This window comes from Rutilus rutilus, assembly GCF_951802725.1.
Source record: "Rutilus rutilus genome assembly, chromosome: 20".
In the NCBI taxonomy this organism is placed as follows: Eukaryota; Metazoa; Chordata; class Actinopteri; order Cypriniformes; family Leuciscidae; genus Rutilus; species Rutilus rutilus.
The window spans coordinates 13,475,649-13,491,345 of NC_140225.1; the positions used below are offsets into that span (position 1 = coordinate 13,475,649).

General features: G+C 37.2%; 1 protein-coding gene across 4 annotated transcripts in view; it reads left to right on the top strand.

The window, feature by feature from the left end:
• The window catches only part of sertad2b (SERTA domain containing 2b), a 40,957-nt gene that overhangs the window by 15,481 nt on the left and 9,779 nt on the right, over positions 1–15,697 (top strand). Inside the window, exon 1 of one of the 4 annotated variants that reach the window (XM_084391341.1) lies at positions 7,607–7,803. The exons of 1 other annotated variant lie outside the window; for it this stretch is intronic. The gene's annotated coding sequence lies outside the window, so the exon portion shown is untranslated. Of the gene's footprint in view, positions 1–7,606; positions 7,804–15,161; positions 15,205–15,697 lie in introns of those variants that run through there. 2 more of the 4 variants (XM_084391340.1, XM_084391343.1) reach the window with 2 other exon arrangements.

Sequence of the window (15,697 nt, forward strand, 5' to 3'; positions counted from 1 at the left end):
TCTTGTAAATTCCCCCTCTTACTCGTGCTGAGATGATCCCTATAATTAAATATCTGTTTTCTTTGTGCTTCCGCTCTTTATCTTGTCCTCTTTTCTTTACCTGCCCACTATCTGCAAGGCAAGAGTGTTACATACACACACATACTTCATATATCTCCTGATTTCTCTTTCTGAAATGTTGCATGACTCAAGATTTGTAGCATTGCTTCGCACGTGTATGCAGTGGAAGAGGTGAGTCGTTAGGGTGTGAGTGAGTCTGATGTGGAGGCGGCACTGTTGGGAAATGCTATAATGTTGGCCATAGGGAAAGTGGGCAGCTGGATTCGCATGGGGGAGAATCATGTCATGCTCGTCCGACAGCCTGGCACGCGGTGCATCTCAAACATGGGCAGAGCACGGCAAATAATAAATAAATGAGGAACAAAAAGGAATCAGATTTCAGACTGGCTTTAACTTCTCAACTTTCTTGGCCACAACGGTTGGGGAATATAGTCAAGAACATCTCCAAGAAAAGGTTTTTTCTTTTTTTCTTTTTGCATTCAGAGGATACATCATTTCAACCAAACAGCCATTGGTGCAAAAAAGTAATCTTTAAATCAGTAAAACAATAAAATCCATCAAAGTTTGTTTTACTCTAAATGAAGACAAGGTTTTAAAATGTTTTTGATTGTTTTAATTGATATGCATTAATATACCAATATGTGGCAATAAACTAATATTTACTTGCTTACATTTAAGAAATATATATTTTAATATATGAGCAGTCACAGAAAATTGAGTGATGTTGAATCATTGAATTTTATTTATTTTTATTTTAAGAGGGACAATGCACATTAATTTATGTAATTGCACAGAAAATGAATGGCTCTGAATAACTTAATTTTATATCACCAACAAATAAATTGTGAATATATTGAGAATATTAAAGATTTGAAAGAAATAATACTTTTATTAATCAAGGATGCATTCAATTGATCACAAGTGATTGTAAAGACACGTCACAAATAATTTCAAATAAATGCAGTTCCCCAAAGAATCCTGGAAAATATGTATCTCAGTTTTCACAAAAATATTAAGCAGCACAACCTGTCATGATTCAAAGACTTTTATTTTGATGTTCTTCTGTCTTGATGTTTCTGGTTTCAGTTTCTGTGATTTAGTTCCTGTTTCCATTGTCATCTTGTTTGTTACCATGTCAACTAATCACCTACACCTGTCCTTCATTTTGCCCCTTGTCATCTTGCGGTTTTAAACCCTCAGTCGTCGTCTGTTCTTTGTCTTGTGTTAATGTTTCGTGCTGTATGTATTTTTGTTTGGTTCCTAGTGTCCTCGTTGTGGATAATCAAGTCGAGCCAGCGTGTGACACAACCGTTTCAAGAAATGTCTTGAGCACCAAATCAGCATATTAAAATGATTTCTGAAGGGCCATGTGACAGTAGGCACGTTTCCATTACCCTTCAAATTACACACATTGAAATTGCGAATTAAAAATACGCCCAATGGAAACACGTAAAAAATTTTAAAACGCAAAAAAGTTTTTACGCTCGCATGAGGTGGTTTTTCAGGCAATTCGGAAAAAAAAAATTCCGCAAACCTGCAATGGAAACAGTTTTTGCGCATTTACAGGTCACCTGACGTAGATGACGCGATATGTTTGGACAGAATACAAGACAGAGTTCTTTATTAAATTCATAAAAGACAAAAGAATTACAGGAATACTGGACTCTAAACCTCAAAGAAATGCCACAATCAAGACCTCGAAGCAGATATGAGGGAGAAATATCCAGAAACACCAGCCACTCCAAGTATAAGGGCCTTACCATTAATGCTTGGATGACACACATACGTCTCCTTCAATTAATAATAATGGCCAGTGCAGTGGCTGGGATAAACGTAAAACCTAGCAACATCCATCACCATGATTTTTGGAATGACTTATCGCGAGAGGAAAAAATTACGGTTTAGTGTTATAACATCGGTTAATGGAAACGTTGTCATTTCGCAATAATTTTTTGTCGACATTTAGAAAAACTCGCAAAAGTTTTGTGCAAATCTGTAATGGAAATGCACCTACTGAAGAGTAGTGGCTGCTCAAAATTCAGCTTTGCCATCACAGGAATAATTGTATCCTGTTTTTTCCACGTTTTCATCAAATAAATGCTACATTGGTGAGCATAAGAGGATTTTTGTTAAAAATCTCAGTGACTCCAAACTTTTCAATGGTGATGTTTATCGCCCATTCTTCCAGGCCACTGATATAAGCAGCTATTTATCGATGGCGGCAATCAGTTGTGGCGTTAAGATGAGGGAGCACCCCCTGCTGAAGTGTGTCTGCATAATAATGAGCCAAATTAGATAATGAGGTAGACAGACGTGCCAAGGGTACTTGACGGGGTGTAGAGGAGGAGTAGAGTGGACTGTGGTGTGGAGCGGAGGGTTTAGCAGGAGTGTAGTCAGGGCTGTTTCTGCTGGCACCAGAGCTGGGACCCTAAAGAGGCCTGTAATTAACAGCACTGCAATCAAACAGCTCTTTTGTTTGCATTAATGTGCGTAATAGAGCAGAATGATTTCACACCTCTTTTAGTGATATCAACACCAAATATTTGTCATCATATCATGGAACAAAAGCCTTCATGTTTACTGCATGACCTGTTGATCTGCTGCTTAAAGAGACAGTTCACGCGTAAATTCACATTTCTGCATTATTTACTCACCCTCATGTCGTTCCAAACCTGTGTTTTTAGGTGCTTTCGCACTGGGTAGTTCTAGGAATTCAGTTATATGAACTAGCCACAAGAGCGGTCCCTCGAGAACAAAATTTTCCCCTACGGCCATTTTCCTGGTTGCATTCGCACCGCCAGTATGAACTCTGAAGTGACGTAAGCCGGACGACAGCGTGGCATTCAACAACTTGAACAAGTTCCTTCATGGACGCCCTGATCTGATGTGTTTTTGCTGTGTCGTGGGTTTTGTGATAACAGAGATGGAATCTAGATGTACTAATTATGCGATTGAAAGAGCAAAAAGGAGGGCTAAGAGACGAAATCTCCAACGACAACTTAAGTGCTACATATCATTGAGGCTGAGAAAAGAGCACAACTCCACAGACAAAGGCGACAAGTAAATGCTATCGATCGTTGTTTTCCATGTTTGTGGAGTAGCTTTTAAAAATGGCAGGTGCCGGTGTTTTGTATGGCATGCGTTCGGGCCAATCAACGTACACTTACGTCACTGGTAGTTCCTATTGATCTTGGTTAGACCCTATTTAGGCCGTTTCATGTGTTCATAAGCGACTTTGCGTCCTTGTGTTATACTACGTCATCATCAAAAGTTCAATTCCATTGCTCGAGGACTCATGAAAGTATCCAGATGTGTTCTTGGTATAGATACGGTAGAGAATCGAACCGTTAAAAATCTGCAACCATTAGAAAGAAGCCCGTTCTCCCTTAAGGCGAGACACTACAGGCAAAAATACTGTTTTTTCATGCATCTGTCAAAGGCATTCCTATAACTAACCCCTGAGGTACAAACACGTCAAAAAGCGGGAACTTCCGCCAATACTCATAGGAACTAAAACATTCCTCTGCTGAAAGCCTCTATCCTTCTGTGAAAAACCATAAAGAAGTTATTTAGATTTTTTTTTCTTAAATTTCTTTTTTCAGTTGGCCTACCTTATTTTTTTTGTTCCAAGGAAGAAAGATATAGAGATGAGAATGACATAAAGGTAAGAGTTTTCACTTCTGGGTGAATATCCCTTAATACTTATCAACACCCTGAAAAACTAAAAAACTAAAATTTTGCAATTTACAGTAAAAACCTGGCAGCTGTGGTTGACAACTTTATTAATAAAAATATTAATAACAATATTTTAGATTTTACAGATTGAATATAAAGTTTTTCATTAGCTGATTTAATGTTAAATTACTACTGAAGTACTAGTTCTGTTTTATACCACCAAAAAATACAGGTGGTAATGAGAAAGCCACATGTTGAATCAAAGCTCATCACAAGCTTTTCCACAAGCTGAGGTAAAGTGTCATGCACACAAGTACAAAACACCACCATGGTAACACACAGCACTAAAATAATGTAATAAAAACTTTTCACTTTCACAAATTGTAATTTAATTTAACAACATTCTACTGTAAAATTGCATAAAATGTCCCATTAGATTTATTACATGTTTTTTGACAGAGTGGAATAACCAATTAACAGGTTTTTACTGTAGCATTTTTAGTCTTTTTTTATGATTTTATTTACAGTGTTCATGTGTATGTAATACAAAAATATCTTAAATATGAAAGACTTGCACATCATAGTAGGGTTAGTCCAGGAAATAAAGCAGTTGCTCATTATTTGGTAGTGACTCATAATGGTTTTTTTGAATGGTTGCCCACACTGTTCGTGCCATGTTCAGTGCTCCTGCTGAAGGGGCAGTTGTTGGGAGGTTCCCACGACAAATGATCATACACTGTCACAATATATAAGACAGGCTTCGTAAAGGAAGGCAGGAGAGATTCGGATGAATAGAAAGAGAGCGAGGGAGAGAAAGGGAGGGCAGAAAGAGAGAGAGACAGGGAGACAGAGAAACCGAGGGGGAGAGAGAGAAATGGGACGGGCTGCGTTTCCTTGCTTGTAGTGTGGGGGAACAAAGGGGATGTTGTAGATGCCGCCCAGCGGCCAGCACTTCTCCGTCCACCTCGACTGCTCACTGAGCCATTTCCTGTTTTTGACCTGAAATCTTTATTTAGAACCACCCTTCTGCTCAGCTCTCCTCCTCATTTATAACAACTCAGAGATAGGCACAGAAACATAGATTCACACCACCGCTTTTTTTCTCACGTCTACTCCAATGATGTTTTTTGTGATATTTGAGGGCCGTATAGCTATAGTGTAAGATCGATGTGTACATGGCTTTAGATGTTTAAAGAGGACCTACGTACGTATATGCATTTAATATTGCCATAATATATATGTTATATTGCTGTTTGAGCATGAAAAAGGTCTGCAAATATACTACGCACGAAGTACACTCTAAAGAGATTTATTCACTATATCAGTAATCCCTGTTTCTGAACTCCCTGAAACGCCTCATTTGTAGTCTTCAGTTTTCTTCCGGGAATGGACGTCATTATATTCCTCATTTAAATAATTCCCGCCCAAAAATATGGACGAGGCCTGAGTTGTTTTAGTAGTGTGTAGTAGTGCTTTAGTAGGCTGTGACATTACCGAAGCATGCTCGAAACGGTTGACCAATCACAACACACTGGTCCAGCCGACCAATCAGAGCACAATGCATTTTTTCGGAAGGAGTGGCTTCATAGAGGCAGGAACTAAACAGAGCCGACTGGAAGATAGGTGCTGCAATAATATAAAATATGTGAAATATAATGTGTTTTTTGAACATTGAAGCATGAAAACCTGCTTTAGAAAGCGACAAAAACAAAGTCAAGTCTTTGTAAAAGGGCATAATAGCTCCTCTTTAATAAAGTTAGTATCTTTTGTGCAATTCACTGTTGTTGTTGTTGTTGTGTGCACAATATGCGAGGCTTTCTTTGACATTTGAACAGGCAACATCCTAAACTGTCTGCGAGACTTAAAATAGGTGAGTGTTGTGCCCATCATAATGCCTCATTGCCAAATGCACTGGCAATGGTACATGAATGGTTTACACCGTATGGATACATGCCCTGTGTTATTGCAGTGGTGGCAATAAATCACACTGCATTGCTGATCTGTGCAAACGATGCTGGTTCCCTCAGAGAATTTATTTATGTATTTTGGATTGCGTATTTATTTTGGAAATAATACTTAATTGCCACATAAGTATAGTGGATCACGTCTAAAAATAAGAGCAGACAGTGAAGCATTTTATTCTTGGATGATGCATTGCTTAAAACAAGTGTGCCACTTTTATGATCTCAAATGTCATCGTATATCCAGTTTAATATGATGTACTTATATCTGGCAAAGCAATCATTTAGGCAGTTTTAAACATTTACAGAATGTTTGACTTGTTTTGCATCAGTTATTATACTCTCTTTGATGTTGTAACTCTCCTGGTAGAATTGACATTGAGCTTATTGCGAACAAGGCATGATTGGAACAAATTTGTTCCATTGTTTGTCCTGTTTATTATAAATTTGAATCGTATTGTTTCATTTAACTGTCTGTGTTTAACTGTTAATATACAGCCAGAGTTCTAGTGTACAGGAATACAGTATAAATGAACCATGCAGTGCTTGTCCCTGCCATGTGGTGGCAGTTTGATTACTTGAGGCCCTGTAAGAGCATCATCAGTAAGGTCTTACAGTATATACAGCTGTTGTCAACTGGAGTCAAGCACACACATTGCTCTCTTCACAAAGAAACCATTTTTCATTATATGAAATCTACTGAAGAACATTTTGTTTGATCAGCCTTAACCATTTGCATGACAATACACTTTGGTATCTCATGACTTAAAAGTGTTAAAGCATTTTATTGAATTTATATTGATAATTATAAAAAAGTGTAACATTTCTTGTAAAAAAAGCATAATTTGACCTTTACAGCATGGTAGTAAATAATCTCATTTCATGTTCTCTATTTTAATACAAACTGTCGTGTTGACTGCATTCCTCATGCTCAACCTTCAACCCTGTTTCCAAAGTAAAAATGATCAAACAAATAATTTCCTTTGCAGCTTGTGATGATAGGCTACAGCTTTAAGGGATAGTTCGTTTAGTCACCCTCAAGTTGTTCCAAACCTGTATGAATTTCTTTCATACACAAACACAAAAGAAGATCTTTTGAAGAATATGGGTGATGGGACCCCATTGACTTCCAAAGTATTTTCAGTGGGGACGGGGTTCATTAACTGTTTGCCGTATTCTTCAAAATCTCTTATTTTGTGTTCAGCAGAAGAAAGAAATTGATACAAGTTTGTAACAACTTGAGGGTGAGTAAATGATGACAGAATTTGAATTTTTGGCTAAACTATCACTTTAAATGAAGCTAAAATTGCCACCCTATTAACCGTTCTCTCTCTCTCTCTCTCTCTCTCTCAATATATAGGCCTATATATCTTTTATTTATTTCATATTTATTTGAAGAAAATTGCTACAAATTTGAGCAAAACATTTTTGTTTGAGTAAAAAAAAAATCGCAATGCCCATAGAAAATCAAATAAAACCACTCATATGAAATGTAGTTTGACCTCCTGAAGTTTTTAATTAGCATTTTCTGCAGACTAAGCACCTTTCGCTGACCAGAACCTACATCATTTTTTTAAGAGCTTCAAGCCCTGCTATAGGTTCAGAAGAAAAAGCACATGTAGACTATAAGAACTTGTCTTATTTATGCTGCCTATGTGCTATGAGAGACAAAGGCTGTGTCTCGAAACCTACTGAGCTGCCTGCCTCATCTAACGGATTCGGCGTCAGTTCAACTCACGCAAGCTCTCTCAATGCGTCCGTGACGCTATCTAGGCAGGCAGCACGCTAGGGTTTGAGACACGGCCCGAGAGTTAGTGGGTGGACGCGTGGAGGGAGTGCTTGCGTGTGTAGGGGTTGGACTTTTCCGAGGCCAGGCTCTGTGTAGTCGAGCACAAGTCTCACTCGACGTCATTCGCTTTTGGAGGCGATTGTCGGTCATAGTGACTGACTCGGGGCTCGCTTATAGTCTCCCGTCCTTTTCTCTCTCCACAAACTCACTGCCGACCTTCCCTATCAGCTGCGAGAGTTTTATCGGTACCGACTGTCAACAATAAAACAAAGATCCATCCCGATGCTTCAATTTATTCCTCCACTTGAAGTAGACGAGGTAAGCGTGCATCTTATTCATAAATAACTGAGATCATGTAAGTGGCTTGGAAACGCTGCGGCGTCACTGATGTTGCTCATAGCAGAGGCAACAGTCATACATGTATTCTTGCATTGTTGTCTGGCGGTCGGTGCGATCTTCGGAAAGTTCAGAGGCATGTCGCAACCCAAGGCAGAACCGCTCTGTAGCCGAACCGAGTCGTCTTTTAAATCCCATTAAACATCTTTATGTTTCTACATGTTTATGCTTGCGCTCTGTTTTACTGATATTAAAGATACAGATCCAATTGGCTGAAGAGTTCAGCTCTGGGACAGAGGTCCAGAACCAGACAGAGACTTTACACTGAAATCGTGTGAATATTTTTTTTATTTTTTTTTTAACATAATGTTGCACCTTAGTAATTGTAACTGGAAACTAAAGTTTTTTTTTTTTTTTTTTTTTTTTGTAGGTAAAAATTAAAGTGGCAGCCTGTTCATTACACTTTTCAACCACTTTGAATTTAACTGCTGATGAAGTTGAAGGCTAACTGAAATTATTGTGACAGGTTAAATGAATGAAAACAAAGATATTAATATAATATTATGATGATTTTGGCAGTCTCATTTGTGTAGGCTATAAAGATGCATGTTCATTTCACTGTTGAATTAGACATGGCTTGTAAATGGGCTCTTTGGTTTAGATTAGATGGTAAATTGGCATTGAATAGCTTTGACACAGTAGATGATTTTTATTTGATTGTAGATGTAAATGTATTTGGTCGTCATGGAACAAATTCACATGCTGGAAAATGGCAGTGGGGGGGGGGATTGAAGGACAGTGTCTTCTTGTCTCAGTGTGTAAGCAAAGTTGTTCGTCTTTGTTTTTGAAAATTTGCTTTAAACCACACTGTAAAAAAACTGCAGGGTTAAACTAAAGTTTAATTTTTAAAGTAAAATCTGCAGTGATAAGTTCATCACAATGCAGTGAAAAATACTACATTGTTTTCATAACCTGAACTGATTATTCTTTATCTTTATTGTAAAGCCCTCTTTGAAACTGTGGCGACTCAGAGAAGCAGTTATTTTGCAGTTGCTATCCTTGTCAGACACACTGGCATTCAAAGTCCGAATAACTCGCATGCAAGCACACACACACGCACACACTCAGTAAATTCAGAGGATCAAGGTCCAGTTGGATTTTCTAGTGTATGCACGGTTCACATTAAGCAGAGTAGATTACAACCCCTGCTTTCGTCAGTCTGCTCATCATATTGCTGTCTTATTTCCTTGAAACAAAAAAAACCTGACTCTGTGACATTTACATGTTGTACTCTCTGTGTCATCTTGAAATGTGAACTTCCTTCCTGCAACACAGTCACAGAAGTAAAATGAGGTTTTGTCCCTCAATTAATCGTAAATGTCACATTCAAGGTCCAGAGAATTCACCTTTTTTTACTTTTATAGTGTTGTGCGAGTGGACAAAGTTATTCTGTACCATTATATATTGATGGGCCACTCATGTTTTTCCTATAAGGTTTACGCTGCAAAGTTAGACTTAGTCTTGTGAATTGGATATTGTTCCAGAGATGATATTTGTCTTTTAAAGATAAGTTTCAGTTACACTATTGCTATTTCAGTTGCAAATAAAATAGCTTGTCTTACAATCTAGTCTCTTAAAATGAGATATGACTCTGCTTAGTCAAAAGAGAAGGACTAGTGAAAAGAAGAAAGACTAATTATTACTGTTTATTAGTTTCATTTCATGTCACCTGCTGCTTGAGTTTTATTTTCGTTTAAATGGTGTGCGTGTGCACCTATCTTACACCTTCACATAGTGCTCTAAGACTTCTGCCCCTCTGGTCAAACCGGTTTGAATTGCGTTCCTCTCTATGCTACTGTTTAGCTGTTTTTTTTTTTAACAGGAGTCTGACATTTAGGAGAAGTTTAAAGGAAGCTTTTATCTTTCCTCATGTATATTGTACACATTTTTTGTTGTTTTTGTTTAGTATATATCACAACACAGGTTAGGTAGGTTACTCCAAAAACTGTGGTATTTTTTTAGGGAATAATTCTAGTGCCAAACTACTGAGTATTTCTTAAATCCTTCCTTAATGTATCTCCAATTTAATGTAAAAAGTATGTAAATGAGTGCATGATACAGTGCTTTGCAACAGTCAGTGCCTGTGGAAATCTGTAATGTGGGTTGTCTTGTTACTCTTGATGACGTAAAGAAGCTTCTCAGAGTGTGTGCCGCCTCTTTGCTGCTCACAGACCCACAGCTCTGCCTGTTCTATGTGTGTCACCCTCTCCATACTTCATTTATGAAGTACTTTCGTGAAGTTGCTCTTTTGTGCTGATTGATAGATCAATATCTATTAGCCTACTAGTTGGGTGATAGTTGGCCATTATGAGATCATTTGCATTGGCCAGTGACTGTTCATTTAAATTCAGCCTTTTTCCTTGTTTATGATTATATACACAATGAAGACAGAGGGGAATGCATTCAACTGATCATAAGTGACAGCAGAGACATTTATGATGTTACAAAAGATTTCTGTTTCAAATAAATGTCGTTCTTTTGAATTTTCTATTCATTAAAAAAAAGAAAAAAAAAATGTATCACGGTTTCCACAAAAATATTAAGCAGCAAAAACTGTTTTGAACATTGATAATAATCAGAAATGTTTATTGAGCAGCAAATCAGCATATTAGAATATCAGCATATTTCTGAAGGATCACGTGACACTTAAGACTGGAGAAATGGCTGCTAAAATAATTCTGCTTTGCCATCACAGGAATAAATCATATTTTAAAATAGATTAAAATAGAAAACAGTTGTTTTAAATTTTTATAATATTTTTACAATATTGTACATTTTTACTGTATTTTTGATACTGTATTCAAATAAACGATTCTTTTTGATCAGTTCTTTCAAAAACATTTAAAGACATATATACATATATACACACACACACATACATACATACATATATATATATATATATATATATATATATATATATATATATATATATATATATATATATATATATGAAGAGTTCAGATCCAAAAGCCTCTAAGTGCCATCTGAAAATTTCTTCTAGAATGGTCATTTTTATCAAGCTCGTATATTTAAGTTCAGTAATTACACTTAAATGACAATTAATAGGTAATTTTCATTGCCATTTAAGTGAAATTACTGAACTTAAATATGCGAGCTTGATAAAAATAATCATTCTAGAAGAAAATTTCAGATGGCACTTAGAGGCTTTTGCATCTGAACTCTTCATATATATATATATATATATATATATATATATATACATATGTATCAGTATTATATCAGTCATTAGCAACTCTCTTTACATAGCGTTACTAGTTATGACTCACAATGGCCCAAAAATGCTGTGACATCTTACAGATATCTTATCTGCTAATTTGAAGAGCATCAGTTGCAGAATGAGTTTTCATCTGCACTCTTGAAACTCTTAAAAGTGAACACAGGCAGCTCTAAAGTTTTATATGGCCACACAGCTTATTTGTCTGTTTACTGATATTTGCTTGTATTACTCTCACATTGTATTAAAAAGCAGTACAGCAACAGATACATATCTGTCCACTTGTTTAACTATCTTTAGCATTGTAAGCCGTTGCTGTGCAGTAAAGATCGTAAAGCAGGCACGAGTGAGGTACAGTACAGATCCAGCATGCGACAGTTTTACAGACATGTTATTTTGTAAGTTTTTAAGATGTCAGACGGTTGTCTGACCCCTGCAGCTTTCGCTCGGTGCTGTGTGAGAATGTGGCGTCTGGGCCTTCTCCATCTGTCTGTCTCAATCGCTCTATGTTTACTGTCTCACACATCCCTCTCTCTCCTTTCTCTCACTGCCTTCTCTCTGTCTATCATGCCCTCCCCCCCATTTTTTTCTTAGTCTTTCTCACTTATTTGCTTGTTTGTTCAATGTCATTGGATCTTGTTTAGGAGTTCCTGTTCACTCCATCTTTGCACTGCAACAAATTACACTAAGTACAGATCCCAAGTGGAGAGGATGGTGAAATATGTACCTGAAATCTTTCTGTAGGCAAAGTACCTGAAATCTTTCTGTAGTGTTTCTCTGTCTCTCCCCTCTCTTATCATCTGTCTTTAAAGCAAAATTAGTTTTGTGCCTGTTAGTTAATGTTAAAGGAGAACTCCGGTCAATTTTAACATTGAGCTCATTTTTTTGTACATTTGGAGTGCTGTCAGTACAGAGAACAACGACAAAAATCGGTGTTGCCTACACTGTGTTATCCTCGTTTTAAAATTTGCACCCTGTTGACTTCAATGGGGCAAGTTTTAAACCTGCTTTTAGCCTCTTAACATCCTTGATGTGTCATTACAAGTGCACAGGTCATGTGAGTGTCGTTGTTCTCTGTACTGACAGCACTCCAAATGTACAAAAAAATGAGCTCAATGTTAAAATTGACCGGAGTTCTGCTTTAACTTTGAGGCTAATCTATATGTTAACTCCTAATTGTTAACAAAAATCACTTTTATTTCAAATTTACAGTCTTTCTATTCTAGGAAAATTGACTAAAAGTATTAATGATTCATCCTGAACACATTTTTTTTTTTTTTTTTTATCTAATGAGATCTCTTGAATGTGAATGCCCCTCCCCTTAATTAAGTGCAACTGACTAACAATTGCATATGATAGTTAACGGCTGTGCTAACATATATACATTTTCTCCATTGATGAATACATTTTTAATGACAACTTATAAACCTTCAAAGACTGACCTACTGCGAGCTATACAGTAGGTTGTTAATCGATGGTATATGCTTTTGTTGGAGCGATCAGTGCATTATTTCAAATCTTTTTTAAATAATTGTTCAACAGAGGAATTCTTGTTGAAAACCACATTACCCATGATTCTGCAAAAAAAAGGATGGAAACAAGCAAATCATGCCAAAACAACTTTTTAGTGCCCGCCCACCCCCATGATGCACTGCGAATGACATAATCGAGTCAGTGTCTCTAAATTTTCAAACTGCTTTGTATGCATAATATGCATGTTTTCCAGTAAATGTAAAATATGTTGTTTGCTTCTATATTTATAATCAACATATTTCAATCAATTCGCTTTTAAATAATTTTTCATTCAGTTGTCATTCATTATATTGTAGTTTAATCTTTTACTTTTGTCTTTTTATATAATTTTCAAGTACTTTTTTTGCTTCAATCGAAGTTTGTAATGTTGTGATCCACCTCGCAGCTGGTTGGTTTGGTTCATGACTTTTGACTCTTAAACGAAGACTCTTAAATTCCTGTGGGAAAAAATAGCATCATCCAGATCACTCTTTCACGCTTCATGACTGGTGTTGTCCTTTATGTGTGTGCAAATTATTAATGTCTGTATATGTTCTTTTCATCTGATGCACTCATTTGCCATTAGTGAATCTCAGTATTTCTCAGCATGCATTCGACTTTGTCTATGTTTGTGCATTTATATCTGCAGGTGTTTGAGAGCTAGAGACAGCGTGAGTGTGTGTTTGTGGGAATCAGTACCCTCCGGATCTGAAATAGCACTCTGTGGAGGTGAAGGGGGAGGGGAGCTCTGAAGCACAGGCATGGAAACGTGCAGATCCTGTTACAGGATCATAATATCACTGAAAACTCTGTGCTCTGTACTCCATCCTTTCCGCTGCACTTGTTCGCCTGCTCACAAAATCCTTTCTGCCGCATTCTCTCACTCTGTCTCCATCAGTACACCCAGTGCCGAAACTCCGGCGTCACACCCGGTCCCTCATGTGCCGTATGTGCTATGTGTAGGACTGGAACAGAACGTACAGCCTGCCTAGCAGGCCTGACATATTTCCAAGCTCTGCTCTGACAGCTCAATCAGAGCTCTCCTCCGGAAAGGCCTATGCCTTAATTTTTACGCTAATTCCACCGTTTTCCATTGCTGTGTTTCAGAAACGCACTTACTGGTGCTGTGCACTTGCCGCGAAACTCCGCCCACACGCTGTTCTGATTGGCTGTGGGTTTTGATTGATTTTGACGCATCTCGCAGTCGCGTCTAGTGTGGACATTATTTGTTGCTGGAATCTTATCGTATCGCGTCTGGTTAGGACACGTGTTAGGGAGTAAAGGGACAGGTTGTCTGTTTATGAATGTCTCTTTGCGTGAGAGAACACGGTGTGCTCCCCCTGTGCTTCTTACTGCGGAGAACTCAATATTCTCCTTTTTCCTCATTCTTTCTGGCTCCTCAAGTTGTCTTCCTGTGGTTAGTATATCCAGGTCAGGAGCCAAAGTACAGGTTGCCCATTTAATCTGGTAAAGGCCACTGACCATCATATGAAGTAAAAGAACCAGGAGAACCGAGAAGCAACAGTAGTGGTGAAGGTCTTCTCACTTATATTGTCTATCTCTTTGGTTGTGTCTCATTATACTTCTTAGTTCCCTACGATGTGAATCACTATGTATTGCACACAAAATTGGGCTCTAGCAAGGGCCTTTTAGCCTCTAAACATCGAGACACTTATGTTTCCATTGTCTGACTGACATTTTTTATAAAAAAAAAAATAGTGTACATATTTAATATTCTATCTATCTATCTATCTATCTATCTATCTATCTATCTATCTATCTATCTATCTCTATATATATATATATATATATATATATATATATATATATATATATATATATAGAACACCTCAGTACAAGAAAAATGATAAATGAACAAATAAAATTCAATTCATTTATTTGTATAGTGCTTTTCACAATACATATTGTTTCAAAGCAGTTTTACAGAAAATAATCTTTTCAATCTTTTTAATTCCTGAATATTACTTTTAAAGAAGCTTCATTTATTTAATTTTTTTCATGCACGTTAGGGATAAAACATATTTTTTATAAATTACAAACCAACTCTCTTTTAAAGACAGAAAATAAGCTTTTGTCTTTGTATATTGGTACTTTTGCTTGTCCTTTGATGATATTTCCAGTAAGTGAATATAGTGAGCGGCCAATCGGTACTGGCTTTTACAACGAATTCTGGCAATTTCTAGGGAGCGAATGTTTCAGTGCACTGAAGTGATTTTGACAATGGAACAGAACAGGCCTAGAAACTCCCTGGCCAGTGTACTTCTGAACAAGGGAGCAGAATGATACACACTTTGACTTTTCACACTGAAGATGAAAGTAAAAGGATGGAGGAAGCAGAAGCAGACAGAGGCAAAATCAGAAGGAATGCATTGGGTGGGGCGGCAGTGGCATTTGAGCGTTGCAGACAGTCGTATCCACTCCTCAGCGTGAGTCACAAGGACACGTTCAGCTGCCGTGGCATTCCTCTGTGTGGATTACTGTGGGAAACTTTATTTGCTTGAGACTTTCTTGAAAGCTTCAGACAATGGCATACAGTTCTGGGGCCAGTCTGGGTAAGTTTATATCCAAAGTGAATGACTAAATACTTCTGTGGTACTGATTTGTGACTATTTTGACTGTCATGTTTGTGTCTGCCTCTCCGAATCACTCCTAGATCTAAACACAAATTTGTAGTGACTTTTTAGCTGCATAGTGTAAGATGCTATTTTTATCACTTGAGTCATTCTTATACCCTTTATCTTTTACTCATCCACCGAAAAACCTCTCAAAAATAGCCTGAAATTGTTTTTCCTACTGTAACTCTTTTCAGTCTGAACGATCGTTATAGACGTCACGTTGCAATTTTATTTTTAATAGCTGATCCTTTACTGTAGCAGAGGAGGTGTTTAGAAGTTTAACTAAATGACTAATTTGTGTTCGTATCTGTCACTATTTTATTTATTTATTTTTTGTTTTTTATTCTTCCCATTTCAGACTTATTTTATCTCATGGCTTATTGATTTAAATATCTCTCTAAATATCGTTTAAATTGAAAAATTCCCCCTA